Source organism: Pelobates fuscus, chromosome 9, assembly GCF_036172605.1.
Source record: "Pelobates fuscus isolate aPelFus1 chromosome 9, aPelFus1.pri, whole genome shotgun sequence".
NCBI lineage: Eukaryota > Metazoa > Chordata > Amphibia > Anura > Pelobatidae > Pelobates > Pelobates fuscus.
This window is the reverse complement of record NC_086325.1, coordinates 163,695,308-163,716,014: the sequence shown is the minus strand read 5'-3', so window position 1 is coordinate 163,716,014 and position 20,707 is coordinate 163,695,308. Positions and strand designations below refer to the sequence as shown.

Here is a 20,707-nt window from a genome sequence, read left to right as displayed (position 1 = left end):
TCCTATGGGACGAATTTCGCCAGAAGAACGACGATATTCCGTGAACCATTCGGCGAAACGTTCCACAAAGTAATAGCAATCCGATCGGGAACAATCTGCACGTTTTGGTATATTTTTGTCTATGTAGTGTAAAAACTGTGGGAGGAGTTAGGGTGGCAAATTTGGCTATAATAAGAATAATAATAACTAGAAAAGGTACAATTTCTGGGGAAATTGTGAAGTGTTCTTGCCTCCACCAGTAGTCTACAACTGGAGTGGGCGGAGTAACTGTTATTATTTATTTATATAGCACATTTAATTGCAATGTTGTTGCCCAAAGTGCTTCACAGTTACATTAACACATACAGTTATAAAAACATTAGCAGGTGTAAAAGGCTTTGTCTATGACATCACTTGCTGCTGCAGCCTTGCACAGGTCAGAGTATTTTTGCGGTTGCCATCTTCAAACGGTCGTATTTTAAAAACTATAAATCCTACAGTGAAGAGCTTTATATTGTGAGAATCACAAGACCCAGACCTACATTTTGATGTATAGTATGTCTCTGAGATATTAACAATGAAGGCACAGTCGCAGTTTAGAAATTGCCCTTCAAATGTGAGCTTTGCAGAGTGGAGTTTCAATGAATGTCAATGGACTGCGTGAGTTGCAAACAAATGGTCATATTGTGAAAACTATCAGGACTATGGCTTAGCTGTGGAAATTTTTAGTGGCAGCAGGGATAGCTGAACGTTTTGATATAAGATTTGTGTAGGTGGGCCTGAAAATGAGGGAGTGGTGGCAGTTTAGAAATCATGTCCTGATTTTTCAGATTTTGCCAGCTCCCACTCTAGCTTTGCCATTCATTCCTATGGGACAAATTTTGCCACAAGAACGACGATATTCCGTGAACCATTCGGCGAAACGTTCCACAAAGTAATAGCAATCCGATCGGGAACAATCTGCACGTTTTGGTATATTTTTGTCTATGTAGTGTAAAAACTGGGGGAGGAGTTAGGGTGGCAAATTTGGCTATAATAAGAATAATAAGAATAATCATAACTAGAAAAGCTACAATTTCTGAGGAAATTGTGAAGTGTTCTTGCCTCCACCAGTAGTATACAACTGGAGTGGGCGGAGTAACTGTTATTTATTTATATAGCACATTTAATTGCAACGTTGTTGCACAGTTACATTAAAACATACAGTTATAAAAAATTAGCAGGTGTAAAAGGCTTTGTCTATGACATCACTTGCTGCTGCAGCCTTGCACAGATCAGAGTATTTTGGCGGTTGCCATCTTCAAACGGTCGTATTTTAAAAACTATAAATCCTACAGTGAAGAGCTTTATATTGTGAGAATCACAAGACCCAGACCTACATTTTGATGTATAGTATGTCTCTGAGATATTAACAATGAAGGCACAGTCGCAGTTTCGAAATTGCCCTTCAAATGTGAGCTTTGCAGAGTGGAGTTTCAATGAATGTCAATGGAAGGCGTGAGTTGCAAACAAATGGTCATATTGTGAAAACTATCAGGACTATGGCTTAGCCGTGGACATTTCTAGTGGCAGCAGGGATAGCTGAACGTTTTGATATAAGATTTGTGTAGGTGGGCCTGAAAATGAGGGAGTGGTGGCAGTTTAGAAATCATGTCCTGATTTTTCAGCTTTTGCCAGCTCCCACTCTAGCTTTGCCATTCATTCCTATGGGACAAATTTCGCCACAAGAACGACGATATTCCGTGAACCATTCGGCGAAACGTTCCACAAAGTAATAGCAATCCGATCGGGAACAATCTGCACGTTTTGGTATATTTTTGTCTATGTAGTGTAAAAACTGTGGGAGGAGTTAGGGTGGCAAATTTGGCTATAATAAGAATAATAAGAACTAGAAAAGCTACAATTTCTGGGGAAATTGTGTGAAGTGTTCTTGCCTCCACCAGTAGTATACAACTGGAGTGGGCGGAGTAACTGTTATTTATTTATATAGCACATTTAATTGCAACGTTGTTGCACAGTTACATTAAAACATACAGTTGTAAAAACATTAGCAGGTGCAAATGGCCCTGTCTATGACATCACTTGCTGCTGCAGCCTTGCACAGGTCAGAGTATTTTTGCGGTTGCCATGTTCAAACGGTCGTATTTTAAAAACTATAAATCCTACAGTGAAGAGCTTTATATTGTGAGAATCACAAGACCCAGACCTACATTTTGATGTATAGTATGTCTCTGAGATATTAACAAGGAAGGCACAGTCGCAGTTTAGAAATTGCCCTTCAAATGTGAGCTTTGCAGAGTGGCGTTTCAATGAATGTCAATGGAAGGCGTGAGTTGCAAACAAATGGTCATATTGTGAAAACTATCAGGACTATGGCTTAGCCGTGGACATTTCTAGTGGCAGCAGGGATAGCTGAACGTTTTGATATAAGATTTGTGTAGGTGGGCCTGAAAATGAGGGAGTGGTGGCAGTTTAGAAATCATGTCCTGATTTTTCAGCTTTTGCCAGCTCCCACTCTAGCTTTGCCATTCATTCCTATGGGACAAATTTCGCCACAAGAACGACGATATTCCGTGAACCATTCGGCGAAACGTTCCACAAAGTAATAGCAATCCGATCGGGAACAATCTGCACGTTTTGGTATATTTTTGTCTATGTAGTGTAAAAACTGTGGGAGGAGTTAGGGTGGCAAATTTGGCTATAATAAGAATAATAAGAATAATAATAATAATATATATGTGAGATAACATTAAGTGGTCTTGCTATGCAAGAACACTTAATAATAATAATAATATATATGTGAGATAACATTAAGTGGTCTTGCTATGCAAGAACACTTAATAACTAGAAAAGCTACAATTTCTGGGGAAATTGTGTCAATTGTTCTTGCCTCCATCAGTAGTCTACAACTAGAGTGGGCGGAGTAACTGTTAGTATTTATTTATATAGCACATTTAATTGCAATGTTGTTGCCCAAAGTGCTTCACAGTTACATTAAAACATACAGTTATAAAAAATTAGCAGGTGTAAAAGGCTTTGTCTATGACATCACTTGCTGCTGCAGCCTTGCACAGATCAGAGTATTTTGGCGGTTGCCATCTTCAAACGGTCGTATTTTAAAAACTATAAATCCTACAGTGAAGAGCTTTATATTGTGAGAATCACAAGACCCAGACCTACATTTTGATGTATAGTATGTCTCTGAGATATTAACAATGAAGGCACAGTCGCAGTTTCGAAATTGCCCTTCAAACGTGAGCTTTGCAGAGTGGAGTTTCAATGAATGTCAATGGACTGCGTGAGTTGCAAACAAATGGTCATATTGCGAAAACAATCAGGACTATGGCTTAGCCGTGGACATTTTTAGTGGCAGCAGGGATAGCTGAACGTTTTGATATAAGATTTGTGTAGGTGGGCTTGAAAATGAGGGAGTAGTGGCAGTTTAGAAATCATGTCCTGATTTTTCAGCTTTTGCCAGCTCCCACTCTAGCTTTGCCATTCATTCCTATGGGACAAATTTCGCCACAAGAACGACGATATTCCGAGAACCATTCAGCGAAACGTTCCACAAAGTAATAGCAACGCGATCGGGAACAATCTGCACGTTTTGGTAAATTTTTGTCTATGTAGTGTAAAAACTGTGGGAGGAGTTAGGGTGGCAAATTTGGCTATAATAAGAATAATAATAATAATATATATGTGAGATAACATTAAGTGGTCTTGCTATGCAAGAACACTTAATAATATATATGTGAGATATCTTTAAGTGGTCTTGCTATGCAAGAACACTTAATAATAATATATATGTGAGATAACATTAAGTGGTCTTGCTATGCAAGAACACTTAATAACTAGAAAAGCTACAATTTCTGGGGAAATTGTGAAGTGTTCTTGCCTCCACCAGTAGTCTACAACTGGAGTGGGCGGAGTAACTGTTATTATTTATTTATATAGCACATTTAATTGCAACGTTGTTGCCCAAAGTGCTTCACAGTTACATTAAAACATACAGTTATAGAAACCATTAGCAGGTGCATGTCTATGACATCACTTGCTGCTGCAGCCTTGCACAGGTCAGAGTATTTTTGCGGTTGCCATCTTCAAATGGTCGTATTTTAAAAACTATAAATCCTACAGTGAAGAGCTTTATATTGTGAGAATCACAAGACCCAGACCTACATTTTGATGTATAGTATGTCTCTGAGATATTAACAATGAAGGCACAGTCGCAGTTTAGAAATTGCCCTTCAAATGTGAGCTTTGCAGAGTGGAGTTTCAATGAATGTCAATGGACTGCGTGAGTTGCAAACAAATGGTCATATTGTGAAAACTATAAGGAATACGACTTAGCTGTGGACATTTTTAGTGGCAGCAGGGATAGCTGAACGTTTTGATATAAGATTTGTGTAGGTGGGCCTGAAAATGAGGGAGTGGTGGCAGTTTAGAAATCATGTCCTGATTTTTCAGCTTTTGACAGCTCCCACTCTAGCTTTGCCATTCATTCCTATGGGACAAATTTTGCCACAAGAACAACGATATTCCGTGAACCATTCGGCGAAACGTTCCACAAAGTAATAGCAACACGATCGGGAACAATCTGCACGTTTTGGTAAATTTTGGTCTATGTAGTGTAAAAACTGTGGGAGGAGTTAGGGTGGTAAATTTGGCTATAATAAGAATAATAATAATAATAATAATATATATGTGAGATAACATTAAGTGGTCTTGCTATGCAAGAACACTTAATAATAATATATATGTGAGATAACATTAAGTGGTCTTGCTATGCAAGAACACTTAATAATATATATGTGAGATAACATTAAGTGGTCTTGCTATGCAAGAACACTTAATAATAATATATATGTGAGATAACATTAAGTGGTCTTGCTATGCAAGAACACTTAATAATATATATGTGAGATAACATTAAGTGGTCTTGCTATGCAAGAACACTTAATAATAATATATATGTGAGATAACATTAAGTGGTCTTGCTATGCAAGAACACTTAATAATAGTTTGGAGGAAAGACGAGACGGGGAGGGGGAGGGGGGTATGATAGAAACATTTAAATACATAAAGGGAATCAACACAGTAAAGGAGGAGACTATATTTAAAAGAAAAAAAAACTACCACAACAAGAGGACATAGTCTTAAATTAAAGGGCCAAAGTTTTAAAAATAATTTTAAAAAGTATTACATTACAGAGAGGGTAGCGAATGCAAGGAATAGCCTTCCAGCTGAAGTGGTAGAGGTTAACACAGTGAAGGAGTTTAAGCATGCGTGGGATAGGCTAAGGTTATCCTAGGTATAAGTTAAGACCAAGGACTGATGACATTATTTGAGCAAAATTGACAAATGAGACTGAGACTAGATGGGCCAATAGGTTCTCATCTGCCATCACATTCTGTGCTTCTATGTTTATTTTGTATTCATTTAAGTAACAAATGCAAGACCAAATATAAAGGAATTGATCAACTGCTAGATGAATGTGCTTACTGATCACATTTTAAAATTATTTTTATGATATTAAAATGAATTGAATATTTTAAATTTCAGTGAACAACTGGAAGCTGAGGAAGATAAAGTCAGAAGAATTGTAAAACGTTGTTTGAAATGGGATCCCACCAATGACAATCCACTGGGTTCCATCGTCCTGCCTCAAGCAGACTGTGCAGTAAGCGCCTGGTACTTTGATGCTACCTTTAAAGATCGTGACAGTTATCTCAATGGATTTAAAAAATTCTCATCCCTTGTGAGAGTGGGAGGTCACCTCATTCTGTTTGCGGTTTTCAATGCGACCTATTATACGATTGGTGATCACAGGTTTTCCATGTTAAACTATAATGAAGAGTTTGTGAAGGAAGCTCTCAGAGACAATGGGAATACCGCTGTGATTTTTGAAGTATATGAAAGCAAAGTAAATGACGACTTAATGGATCATAAACATATTGGGTTTATTGTAGCTCACATGGAAAGAGAGAATTAACCAAATTAATTCTAAAATTTACAGTTGTGAAAAAGTCTTTTGAAAACAAAATTAAACAAAAAGAAAACATATTCAGAATGTTCATGTTTGTGTGTTTTTCATTGTTAAAATAGGTTTAATTTTAAAGAATTTTTTTTTACGATTTACGTGGAACTTTATTTATTTATTCTTAGTGCATGTACAATGTTTGTTTCTGTCACGATGAGCTTACGTTTGTTTTTGATACTCAGTATCCATATATCTTCATCTGCATATAAAACTAGGTTTTACAGAATTCTGAACTGAATTGGATTATTCAAATATGTTCTTACTTTGACTCTAATTGTGAATATAATTGGTTTGGATGGTCAGTAGTTAAATATTATATACAAGGCAAATATTACCCAGCAAACACATCTGTCTGTTTTGTTTTTTTATTATACTTCTAAAAAAAAAAACTTTAGATTTATCAGGCAAACAAATAACCTATAATGGCCAAACAATAAAATAGTAAACGTGAAGATTTTGCTCTTTTATTTTATTTTTTTATATTTTTAGGTTGTCTATTTCTTAAAATTCTTTTGATTAGAGGTTTTGTTATTTAATTGTTTCTTTTTTCTTTAGAGTTTAACAGATTAAGCAGTGCTCCTCAAACCTCTCCTCAAGGCACCCCTAACAAGCCAGGATTGAAAGATTACCAGGGTGTGTAAAAATCCTGGACTGTTAGGTGTGCTTTGAGGAGAAGGTTGAGGAGCGCTGTTGTAGAGGGTCGAAAAAATAAAGAAGAAATAAAGACAAAATTTAATGGTTATGGTAATTGGAATGTTCATCTAAGATTATTTACCAAAAATGCTAAAAGAAAAACAAAAAACACAGTATACCTTTTCTTGTAGGAATATTTCATGAAATAAAGGGCTAAGTTTGCTTTTCACACACAAAAATAAATATAAATTAGAATTTAAAATAATTTATTCAAAGGGATTTGTTGAAACAGACAGGGAGCGATTACAAGTATGCATACTTTTATTTGTTATTTATTAAATTGTTCATACTTTATTATTCAACTTGCATAATAACATATCTCAGCTTTGTATTCATATGCAAGAGTTGTAGCATGAATTTATACATGGAATGAAAATATTATATACATATGTAGAAATTCTTCAAAGACAAAAAGGGTGGGGGGATATGTTGTAAGTCAGGATGGGGCTGGCAGCTTTTGGTTTGAGAACTATAACCAAAATGAGTTAGTAATCTCTAAGAAAGATAAAGTTGAAAACTGAAAATAAAATACCTCTTGACCTTCCAGGCTTATTCGGATGTGATGGAGATCCGACAAGGCGATCATTTTGGATGCGCCATGCAGTTTTGAAGGGCACAAGCGGATATTCCTTTTTGTTCTTGAAAGCAACAATTGTATGAGTGCACAGCCGCGGGAGATTGGCCACCTTTCACCGCTGCCTGTGTGCCAGTTCCAATAGGCCCCAGAAACGGACGCAGCCGTGATTCGGCAGGGTACTCCGATCAGAGCTTGGCTGTCTGTGCTTGGCTAATATAGCGATTGGTCTTCAACTCGGGAGTATGTAGCTAATTTTGCTTAATTTGTGCACAAGTCGCCTAGAGCTATTGAAAAGCACAACCGACCATCTTGGAGGTCAGGCATCACCCCTTCTTTTTTATATTCTGTTATAGAATTTTTGATTACTTGGTCGGGAAGGCAGGTTTTCTTGTTTTAAATCTAGTTTGCAATATAATTTTTTTATATATATTTTGGTGCACTTTTGTTGAATCTTTTATATAATAATATTGAAATTGTATTAATATCTTATATTATATTAAGTGATTCTCCTCTGCTATTTATATACTATTATGGAAAGTTTAATTATTTGGTGTGGCAGATAGATTTTCTATAGGTTTTCCTGCTACTATCCCTTTTTTAAATACCTTTCATTTGTAGAGGTTTTGCCCTTCCTGGCTGAGTCTTATGGTGTGACAATGCCTGCTATCTCCATAGACTCAGTTGGTAGAAGCTGATAGGGCACTGTGTTCTTCCACCATGAAGGACGGTCACTCACTACAGACTAGATTTGTGGGACGGCTTTGGTTTTCTCAGGGTGGAAGGAGTGAGGGTGGAAGAGCTGTCAATTACCCACTGACTTTATCCTTTAATTTTTTGAAAAAACTATTTTTTTCAAATTAAAATGACTCCTAAGCTCCCCATTTGTTTTTAGAAACATACTAAAAAAAAGGAAAAATCAATCCTTATAGAAGGTGTATGCAGATTCTGCGTGACTGATAGTATTGAAAATGGCAAAAACAAACAAACAAAAAAAAAACTCACTGATATTCTAGAGCCAATACTGAATCCTTTGACATGTGATCTTGTCCAGCCTAACGAAGCCTATATATTTCAACAGAATTCAGTTACTTTTCATGCTGCTGCTGCTGCGTGCAAAAAGTGGTTTCAAGAAAATAATAAAGTGATTGCACTGACCTGAATTCAATATGCAGGAAACTTGTTAGCCAGAATCAATGAAGGAATAAATAGACAACTCAACAAGCAACCAGACAACTCATAGAAGCAATCATACAATCTTGGGTTCACATTATAACAGCAAACGTTTTACTAACTCAATACAGTAAACAAAAAGAAGTTATCAAATATGCTTTGCAGTTACTATATCTTGGTTTTCTGTGTATAACTGATTTGTTTTATTTATTTTTTTTATAAAGTGTGCTACATTACATTCTGTATAAAAATGATCTACGTAATGGTATTTTTTTATGGTATTCTTAAAAAAAAGACTTATGTTATGAGCCATCGAACCTCAGAAATACAAATTTTCCAAAATATCGCCCCAATTTTGGCCATTAGTGTATATGAATCTAATTCTGAAAACTCTGAATTGGCACAGCAAAAAGGCCTGATATTGCTTAGTCAGTAGGCACACTAATAGGTGCCAATCCCCCGATATTGTGATTCATATAAGTTTTTTCCCAAATATGTTGTATGACTGATATTCAAATGAATAGAACTACCACATGGACAGTTATCGGTTGACTCAAACTAAAAAATATATTAGACAAAGTGATTTGGCTGAATCAAATTAAATGAAAAAAAAATACTTAAACAAATAAAAACAAAGTCAATTTTAAAGAAATTATTTATTTCACAAAATACCTACACTAATGAAACCTAAATAACTATTGTGACGGGCCTCCTTGAACCCCGACTGGGTACCTCTGTCAATTGCTGCTTCCTAGTACTTGTGAGTACCATAACCACTGCACTCGAGCACCATTACCACTGTAAACCCCACAACCGCCGCAGCTTGGTTGGCGTCTCGCCGTTCTCCACCCACCCTGGACCCAAGAGCAGGATCCAGCTTCCAGTGGGTAGGCCTCTCCTAGTCCAGAGAGCGTAGCAGGAACAGCTCTTAGAAGAGCTAGTTATTATACTCAGGGGAATATTGTGATATAGCAATCCCCAGACTTCATGAAGGGTAAAACGAATCTCTCTTTAATGGGAACCAAACTGGTCCCCAAGCAAGGTGTACGCCCACATGGACCTTGTTGAGGACAGGGACAGAAACTTACAAACCAATAATAACACATTTACAATGTAAGACACTCTCACATATATTATTATTATTATTATTATAACCATTTATATAGCACCAACAGATTCCGTAGCGCTTTACAATATTATGAGAGGGGGGAGTTAACTATAAATAGGACAATTACAAAAATACTTACAGGAACGATAGGTTGGAGAGGCACATAATCCCTCCCCTCTGCTTGGGAGACAATTGAATTAGTAACTGTACTAATTATTATCCAATTATCTCCAAGCACTGAAAAATCATACTTTTTTAAAACACCCCAAAAGTACCCTAAAAATACACAAAACCCCACATCCACATCCTCTGATAGCCCTGATCTGGGTGACCAAAATATCCAAAAATCACCCAGATCAGTTCAGGGGTTCAGGAATTTCCTGGAAGTCTTATTTTTGACCGACCATGCACATAGTCCCATGCCCAAAACAGTTCCAGAGAATTAGTGCTAACAGTCGGTCTCTCTGTCTGGAGTACAAAAGTACATACTTCACATGAACAGAGTCTGTTTAAAGTATTTTAGCCAGGTCTATTGCAGGGGCCATAGTCACAGGGTAGAAGGCTGGCAAACAGGCCCCTTCAAAAACTTGTGCCAAACTCACAGGAAAAGGGGAGTTTGTCACAACTATTTTTTATTATTGTGGCGAAAGTGACCTTGCCACTGGTTTTTGGAGGGGACTACTTGCCATCCTTTTACCCTGTGACTATGGCCCCTGAAATAGACCTGGCTAAAATACTTCAAACAGACTCTGCTTCGTGCAATTGGGACTGTATGGTTCATTTACCGAACAACCGCACAAACAGAGACCATCCTGGAGCTTGGTAACGCCTATTAACTACTTGGAACGTTTCTCACCACAGTGTCCTAATTGTTCGTCTGGGTGGCCGCGATTCCTATGAACAACCACGAGGTGGTGTCCATCTTGTTTGCATGAATGCAGGCAGCGGTGTTTGGGCATGAATCTCATGGAACTAAAATCGGATACAGAAACTCCCAAATACCGCTGGACTTCCACATTCGCCTATGTTCGTTTCTATTCAGCTTAGAAGGGCACTGTTCGGTGGGATCATTCGTCTAGATGAAGGGAACAAGCTCCAAGGTAAGACTATTGACTCTGTTCGGTAGTTTTTTCGTTTGCAAACTACCAAAGTAGACAGGCCGGAGCCCTGATTCTCTGGAACTGTTTTGGGCATGAAACCATGCGTGCGGTCAGTTAAAAAGAGACTTTCATGAATTTTATGAACCCCTCCTCTGATCTTGGGGATTTTTTGATAAGTTGTTCACCCAGATCAGGTCTATCACGGGATGTAACATATATGGGGATATGTTGTGTTTTGTGACTTTATTAACTTTATATGTGACTTTATAAAATATGTGTTTTTTCTGCCTGGAGATAATTGAGTTACATAAAGTACTTTACTCAATTATCTCACAGGCAGAGGGGAAGGATTGTATGTTTGTTATGGGAGTGTCGTACATTTAATTACTGTGTCCCTGTCCCCTACAAGGTCCATGTGGGCGTATCCCTTGCTTGGGGACTTGCATAAAAGGCCAGTGTGGCTACCATTAAAACAGACTTAATTCAACCTCAATCTAGAGTCTTGTCTCTTATTGGGGGAAACTGCTATAAAACTATCACTACCAGCTCTTGTAAGAGCTGTTCCTGCTACACTCTCATGGAGGATAGATTCACTCCCTGGAAGCTGGATCCTGGTCTTGGGTCCAGGGTGGGTGGTGGACAGCGAGACCCCAACCAAGCTGCGGTGGTTCGTGGGGTCTATGGCGCTTATGGTGTACAGTGCGGTGGTTATGGTCCTCAGTGCCTGCTAGGAAGCGGTCCTTGGTGGAGGTACCCAGTTGGGGTACAGGGAGGTCCGTTACAATTATACATTGTTTTAAAGGAACACTCCAAGCATACTGTAGTGGCTATGGTGCCAGGAGTGCCCTGGTAACCCCAGCCCTATTTTATAGCAATATGTTTTATTTTATTAGGTCTGCTGATCTAAAGACAGCTACATAAAATGTATTATTGTATATTATTTTTATATATATATATATATAGAAGGCGTATGCCTGAAGTTGTGGGAGGGATTTTATGGCTATTTAAACCCAGCAAATCCCCTTACTCACCTGTCTGCGACGATTTCGGAAATTGCTCTGACGTCAATCTACCGCGACGCTCGTACACTGCCCGCCAGTTCGTGAGTATTTTCATACGCGTACGCATCAAACCATTCGTCGGTTCATCCAAACTGTAAGTCCCTTCGAATATTTTTTCGTTGTATGCATACGTTCGCTCGCCTGCCCGGCTGGCGCTCCGCACCTGTCTGTTAGATCTTTATTCTGTCACTGGGTCCTGTCTGAGCGGAGCTCCTAACCTGCATTTGTGGCATCTCGGGCAGTGGGAGGTTTCAAATCCGCTCAAAGCCTTCAGGACCCTGTGGGCTGTGTTTGAGATCCCCAGTGAGTCCCTGGCTCTTCGTTTTGCATGTTCCGATCCTCCACCTTCGTACGCCCGCTCTCTCTCTAATACTGCAACATATATAACACGTTTTCCAAATCTCAGTGGACATGACTCCGATATGCTGCATACGCTGACTCTGGGGGTTCAACAGTTAGTGTAAGCTGGGGGCTGGTGGGAGAGATGTGTGTGGTTCGTTATAACTCAATATATGTTGCTCCAGACGTCTTTATTTAATCTAAACCGAATGTTTTACAAAGTAGCAATTTAATATATTTTTTAGAATCTGTATTGTGTACTTTTTCGAGGTCTGGCAGCGTGTGTGTGTTTGCATGGCAAGGGGAGTGGTGGGGGTTTTTGAACCCAGTTTCTGGAAGCCATGTTACAAGCTAATCTTCCCGCTCATACATAGGGCATAGAATACCAAGTCTGGCTTTCCAGTTCTTGTTGCACTACATTTCCCAGAATTCTCTAGCTCAGTAACCTGAAAATATCATGTAATATAACAGGAGAAAATATTGCTGTCTACATGTTCTGAGACATTGATAATCATTCAACTTTCAGTTTATTATATCTCCAAAACTGCTTGATCACATTATTTTCACTGTCTGTTATGTATTACCCTTTGCAGTCCACCGCTCAGCTATGTATAAAGACATTTCGGACGTCAATAAATGACTGATCATATGAGCAGGTTACAGGCTATCCTGTGTAACAGAATGGATCGCGTGTTCTGCAAATTAATGTGACTTTCTGACGTACGGGTCAGTCACTTGTCTTATAATACGGAGCAGTGAGTAGCATTCATGCTCGAGGCATGGAGGGGTTATATGTGCCCCCCTTTGCTTGCTGTATTCCGATATTAAGTCATGTCTGCATAAATGACATGGATCCGCACACCTGTTTGATTATATACTCTCCAGTCTCAGATTACTATTAGACTCATTCTGTGCTACCTGCACAGTGCAGCCAGAGCCACTAACACGCTGCATATGGATAGTCTTTGTATGCAGTGTCTTACCTACATTACACCGTCTGTATACCAGGTAGGAAGGTTTCCTCCCTCTTCTCCCCACACCCCCCCTCTCCCATTGTCTGCCCATTGTCGGTACACAGTTGCAGATCCATGGTGGATTTCGGTACACGGAGTAACTGCTTCCCTCGGCGGAGTTGGATCCTCCTTGCGATAAGCGTAAACCCCACAGAGGGCTTGATTCACAAGCTGGCGGCATTACGGGATGCCATGCCGGCATCCGTTTAGGAGCGCGGTTCATATGTAGACGTGAGGGATCGCCGCTCTGACTTTCTTTAACCTGCTCATCATTGTGAGGGTCTTTGAAGCGATGTATGCACACAGCAAACGAAACCTTGTCTGTACCAGCCCTAATTCATCCTCAGTCAGTGCGGCAATTTGCGTTACGTGTAGAACCCGGCGTACTCCTACGCAGACAAGCACATACGTTACTGGACAAATGCATCTACTTTCATATTGCAGTTCTGGTGAGCGAGCCTCTGCTAAGGCATGTACGCATTTAACTATACTACGAACAAGATCTGCATAGATATATATATATTAAGCATATAACAACAGATATACACGTTTATTCGTATTGCATTTCGAATCAAGGCCACGGTCTGGCACCACGAGCCCCGAGGGCCATTCATACGATCATACATGCATTCTAGTTCGTACGTCCCGACCATCCGGACCCCACATGCTCACTGGGCACTCCAGTTTCGGTCGAACTATACGATCCTAACTCTTTGCTACCCACGTTTCGTTCTGTAGTATGTCCTCTCTCACTACCTACCCTTCCATCTTAGTTAGCAACTGCTGGCTGTTAGGTTCCTAGGTGTCCACTAGTTGTTATTCTCCCCGGCTTCTTCGCCATAGGTTAGTGGTCCCGCGAGGCCAACACCCATCCTCATACTTGGAGGTACTACGCCCCTCGGGCCAAATCATAGCTAGTCGCCTCGCATTGTGGCATAGAGAGGGCCTCATCTGTCACTCCCAGTCTATCTTATGTTAACTGTCACCGAGAGGCCGACACCCCGCCACCTCATTCAGTGGCCACGCTACCCCCTCACGCCAACGCATAGATAGAGCCTCTCAAGCCGCTTGGCAACTAGCAGGGCCTCACCCGTCACCAACCTAGTGTAATCGTTTCGCCGCATTGCGGCACTAGCTAGTCGGCCAGCTCACATGCACACGCACTCACGCTCGCGCTCCTAGTAAGCTGGGGGGGGGGCGTCACACTCCAGACCCATCACGCATAATCACTATGTTTTAGATCCTATAACCACATCAGGTATCCTGGCGCTTTATTTCCCGCTTTAGTTTTGATTGTGCGTTACATACTCCTACAGCGATACAAACAGTATTTCAGAACTATCGTACTCGGCTAATCCGGTGCTTTCAATACGTTATCTCTTATGGGCGACGGGTGTGCTAGATGCTTAGTTCTAGCAGTACGAGGATACATATGTATATATGTATATGTATTACCCCAACCTGTCCCTCACTGGTGATCCTTAGGTACCACGTACACTGCGTGCCCAGACCTAGCTAGTAGACACCAGGACCAGCGGTTCCTCCTGCAACTTGTTTCAGGCATTTCTTACATATATTCAGTCAACTAAGTATGTTGGGCCTCGCCTTGCCTTCCACATTGCGCGTTGTACAGGTTTGGCCTCGTATTGGACCTTCGTCGGGTCCTCCAGGCGCTGACGTTACGTACAGTGACTGCTTCCGGACTCACGTATTACGGATATATTTTTATTGCTTCGCATCATTTTGGGGGCACTTTAGTACATTGAGTCCTAAATTACCGTTTATCGACTCATACTATCACTCAATTTTCATGTCGGCGTCACTCATACAAGCATTGCAGGATTGGCTTTAGCAATCTGATTGGACCGGGTGAACAGATTCCCCACTTGTTTCATATCAAACACCGAGGCATCACTCCGCCTCCATTTTTGGCCAAACAAACACCTTTCGAATCCTTAATCTACTAATTAGGGACTTGTCTGCACGCTCGACATTCACAGGGTCCTCCATGCGCAGTCAATTCATTCGTCACGCATTTTCGTTGTTCACGTTTCACTTCAGGTAAGTTTAAGAAGTCCGTCAGGAGTTACTTTCGGTCATGCTGGATGTTTCGATTCAAGTTGTGACACCTTATGCATCCTATTGTACAATCTTTACGATCTCATGCCTGCCAAGTGACTGCTATAGGGTACTTACTATACAAACACATATCGTCTTCAAATTTAGTCAAAGCTTCTTTTCAGGTTCCTCTCTCGGGCAAACATTTCCCTACGGTGAGTCACGGCTTTGCATTCTATTCTTCGGTTCACTTCACCACAGTTAGTTTCATCAGGTGCCTGTTACAGTCCTTTTTCGCCATGTTTTAATGCAGGTAATCACACGTGTGCGGTCAGGTTAGCGCTTGTCCACAGAGGTTAACACCCTGCTGCGCGTAGTTAGTACAAGTCCACATGGCCCAAATCATGGGTAGGGCCTCTCTCAAACACAGGGCTTATGGCACGGCCTCAACTCTTACAGGATAGTCCTTATCTTCGCCTATTCGTACCCATTCGCTAAGCAGCTCCACTACACGAGAATTTCAATGGGCATCTGAGTTTGTATAATTTAAACATATTACGCTTCTTTCCTCCTCACAGCATGCTACAAGAACTAGGTCCAGGTAACGTACTGTCTTTGATACACGCTAACCCTGTCGTCTCAAGTCCCCTGCAGTATCCTCCGCCCTAGCCACTTCCGAAGTCGGTCCTTGCTTAAACGTTACAGTTGACATAAAAGAACACGCAGTCCGGATTTCCTCTGCAGGTCAAAAAAGGTATCGATCATGCTTGGAGTTAGAGTCTACACAGGTAAGATTTGTCTACTAATGCTGAGCAGACGTACTCTACGAAGCTTACGATATGTGTAAGTATTGTATGTGGTTCAAGATTATAAATGCCTTCCGATTATAATGGTTGCTCGTACTATTTTTGCCACATCCCTCAAACAATTCATGCCATGCATTCGCTCCTTGTTTGTTAGTCTTGGCCTCAATCCGAATTCCTTCTCAGGACATTCATTCCGTGTTAGGGCCGCCACAGCAGCCTCAAGTCGTCCAGTTCCAACTCATCTTGTAGAGAAGATGGGTCGCTGGAAGTCCTCGGCATACAACCGGTACATTCCAAATCCAGAAAGAAATCAGGCTCGCTTTCTATAATATGTCTAAATGATTTGTTATGTTTAATAAATGTCACACACTTTTTGGCCCTCTTTTGCAGGCCTAACCTCACGTCGGTTTCGGCACACCTCAACCGACTCTCATATATTAAAATTACACACAGTTTAATGTGCGCCCCTTCCATAATCCCGTACACAAATAGAAGGCGTATGCCTGAAGTTGTGGGAGGGATTTTATGGCTATTTAAACCCAGCAAATCCCCTTACTCACCTGTCTGCGACGATTTCGGAAATTCCCTCCCACCACACCCTCTTCATATATCATTATACCTGGGTGGGCCCTCTTTTGCAGGCCTAACCTCACGTCGGTTTCGGCACACCTCAACCGACTCTCATATATTAAAATTACACACAGTTTAATGTGCGCCCCTTCCATAATCCCGTACACAAATATATATATATATATATATATATATATATATATATATATAAAACTGTATCACTATATTGATTTTTTTTATATATATTTGGTCTGTTTACCCATTCCCCAAGATAAATTATAAGCTAATTTCTATTCAGTTTTTTATTATAAATAATTTGACTAAAGCCTGTTATGCTTTAGGCTCATTGGCTGAAAACATCAGCTGATTGCTCCCAGTCAATGAGCTAAGACCTATATTACTGGGTTTATCTCAGAGAAGAGAGCTTCTGGCCAGAGAGGAGGCTGCGACTGGTGCAGAGCGGACCCCAGGTAAGAAGACGAACCATTAGCAAACAATCTGACTACTTACATTGGGGAAGAGGATGTCAGAGTACACCTGGAACCATAATACCTATAGTGTGTAATGGTTTTGATTTTTGGAGTGTTATTTTAAAAAAACGTATTGATTTTAAAATCAATATTATAGGAGGTTGACATACAGAGCTGGCTATTACAGAATAAACTAAGATTGAAGAGGAAAGATCTTGTTTCGTCTTGTATCAGAATTTTCAGTAAATAATTTCAGAGCACCGTTCTGGAATGTAGATGTTTAACAATGTTTGGTGATCACAAAGCAAACCTCTAAAATAATTACAGATATCAGTTTAGTGAATAACTAATTTACATTATTATTGCACATTTTATCTGTAATAAAGTGTCCCTATCCACTGCCCGTTATAAAGATTGGTAATCTTCCAATAATGGAAAATTAAGTTGTGACACAGACAACAGTTTGTCACTAATATTAAAATATTAGATTACGAGGAACAAGACTAGCGCATATATACATCACTATCATCATTGATACCGAGAGAGTTATAGCTGGGGCTTATTTACTAAACAGTGACATGTGTTGAATTCTGAAACCGGTACAAAAACAAAGCTAAAAAAGCCAAGAATAATTTGAGATTTTTTTTCTCCACTTTGTTGACCTCAACCTGCTATTTTTTTTTAAAATTCTTTATTTTTGAAAGTGCATAGATAATTACACGTTTCAGTACTGCAGGACACAGCGCACTTTTTTTTTTATTATTAGAAATTCAAGAGTAAACATAGACAGGCGTAACAGAATACAAGGAGCAATCAGGTTATACATGCCTTCTAGCACAATGTTGCTTGAGATCCCAGCACTATATTTATTCATATATTGCAAGTAATCTGCACAATTTTAAATGCTTGGTTATTCATGGGTTAACTTTAAGGGAACCGTAACTATAAGAGACAAACCAGTGAGCCCAGGTTAAACCGACAGGTCTGTGTACTATGCAGGTGCTTTGCGTTTTAAATTCTGTATGTTGGTCACTCAGCATGTACAGGAGGCAATGTAATAAACAGAGTGGATCATGCCCTTTTGGTATATAAACGAGAACAAAAGCATATTAGAGATCCAGTGCCTGGGGTCATGCCGGGTGGGCTTTGATTATTTCGAGATGTTGGTCACCCATGAAACATCCCAATATTATTAGAAATTCAAAAGTAAACATAGACAGGCATAACATAATACAAGGAGCAATCAGGTTATACATGCTATCCAGAACAATGTTGCTTGAGATCACAGCACTATATTTAGTCATATATTGCAAGCAATCTGCACCATTTTAAAATGCTTAGTTATTCATGGGTTAACTTTTAGGGAACCGTAACTATAAGAGACAAGCCAGTGAACCCAGGTTAAACCGACAGGTCTGTACACTATGCAGGTGCTTTGCGTTTTATATTCTGTATTTTGGTCACTTAGCATGTACCGGAGGCAATGTAATAAACAGAGTGAGTTATGACCTTTGGTATACACACAAGAACAAAAGCATATTAGATATCCAGTGCATGGGGTCATGCTGAGTGGGTTTTGAGTTTTTCAAGATGTTAATCAACAATATAATATCACAATAATATTAGGACAGCCCCTGGGCTTATGATTAACCATTGGTTATGTTATTATCAGGTTATCTCCTTTCGGTGTACCTACTCTGGGGAGAAGAAATGCCTCCCCTGGGGATACACTACATCAAATACACCTATCTGTTGGATTAAGTAAGAGGGTGGGGGGGGGGGGGAAGGGGGGAGGGAGTCCCAGAGGTGCTAGTGTGCTCTTCTGGGAGAAAAATAAAAATACATTCAACCTAACTAGAATAAGGGGGAAGAGGAGAGCAACGACAAAAACACAACATAGAGAAGAAAAAAAAGAAAGAAAAAAAAAGTTTCGGTTAGGGTGAAACTTCAGTCCTCTCCAGCGCATTAGTGATCGTAGGGTTTAAGGTCTCTGTCTCTGAGGTTGTACGCTAGAGTGTTTAACAGTATACATGAAGAACACCATTCGAGTGGTTATGATTTTGTAGTCTCGGGTTTTTGGTGGCGGGCTCTGTGGCATCCGAAATGGTGGAGAATTCTCCGGTCAGTGCGATTCCTTCAGGTTGTGTTGCCTGCTGGCGTGGCTTGACGGGATGACCTGGGTATGAATTCCTTGGCGTTGGTGGGGTCGAGCCTGGTTGCGGTGGTCGTGAATTCCGCGTGCAGGGTTTTTAGGCCCAATTGGCCCAGGTAAGTATCTAGGTCCTGAGGGCTTCTCGCCCGGTAGGCATTCCCCTTGGCAGTAAATGTGATTAGTCGCGGTGGGCCCCAGCGGTACTGGATGTTATTAGCTCTCAGCAGTTGTAAGCTTGGTTGCAGTGTTTTTCGCCAACTTAGTGTGCTTCTTGTGAGGTCAACCTGCTATTTAATGAATAAACTGCTGAAGTCCTGTAGGAAATAGCCTTCTAGAAAAATGAAGAGAGCTACATGTTAACTAGAAACATACAGAACCATATTGCAGGAATGTACCAGTATTTTATACATATTTTAGAGATTTTTGTGCATAAAAATATACTCCTTCTGTTATTTCCTCTGCTAGTAAATTGATACCTGAAAAAAAAGCCTCGAGATGGAGGGAATAAAACATAAACATTATCACGATGAAGAGTTTGATCCTCATTTGGTTATAGAAACATATGTTGGTCGGGATAAGACGGATTCCAAAGAAGAAATTTTAGACACTACAATGCAAAAAATATTTCAGTATTTGTCTTCAGGTATGTTCATTGTCTCCCACTGAAACCTATATATTCTGTCCTCAGTGCCGCCAGTATTAAAGGGTCACTCTCACAGTTATTTGCAAAGACCCGAGGTGATTTGTCTGTTTGAATTTTGTCACCAGAGAAAAGTGAGAATGGAGATATATGAATCTAAAGACTTATTGTGCCGTCAACGTTTGGTCTTCAATTTCTGGGATTTGGAACATTAAGAACTGTGTGCTTTATTGTGTTTATGAAAACACGAAAGTGTATCTCATGAGGGGAATGATAATATATCTAGTTTAGAGGACAGATGGGAGTATATAAAATGTGTGGTTTTATTGTAAGCGAACGTGATAGCTATTTATCCCAGGCTCAAATATACACGTAACAAAAATAAAATAAAAATTGTAGACAAGGTGATATATTTGCTAATTTGTTTCCCCCAGGTATTGTGAAAGGAGAGACTCTGATAGACCTCACTGTTGGTGCTGCCTTTTGTCAGTTGATGGTTATGTCCGATTTCTTTAAGGAAATCACCATTTTGGATTCATCAGATCGAACGCTTAAGGAAATGGAAAAATGGCTGAATAAAGAGCCAGGAGCTGTAGACTGGTCTCATGCTGCTAAAATGTCATGTGAACTTAAGGGTGTGAGGTGAGTCTGCTGGGTTAGAGAAATTTTATACATCTTACCTTTTTCAATTTATGGAGCGAGCTAACCCCATTCACTACCAAAGCCATGTCTACACGTTTTTGCTTTCATTAACTTTGCAAAACAATATTTAGTCCATAAAGCTTTACTCACCCCTATTTATACTCCAGTAAAGGTAACCAGTCTGTAGAGGAACACGTTTCTCTTCCATTAGCTCATGACTGCACAAAAGCCTAGCTATGTCCATCACTAGATACCAAGCCTTCCACCCCAGTAAATGGACATAGACACC

The 20,707-nt window shown here is 40.0% G+C and overlaps 1 pseudogene; it reads left to right on the top strand.

Moving 5' to 3' along the window:
• Window positions 1–5,971, top strand: part of LOC134573720 (nicotinamide N-methyltransferase-like) — a 49,716-nt pseudogene extending 43,745 nt beyond the window's left edge.
• Window positions 5,972–20,707: the final 14,736 nt, after the last annotated feature.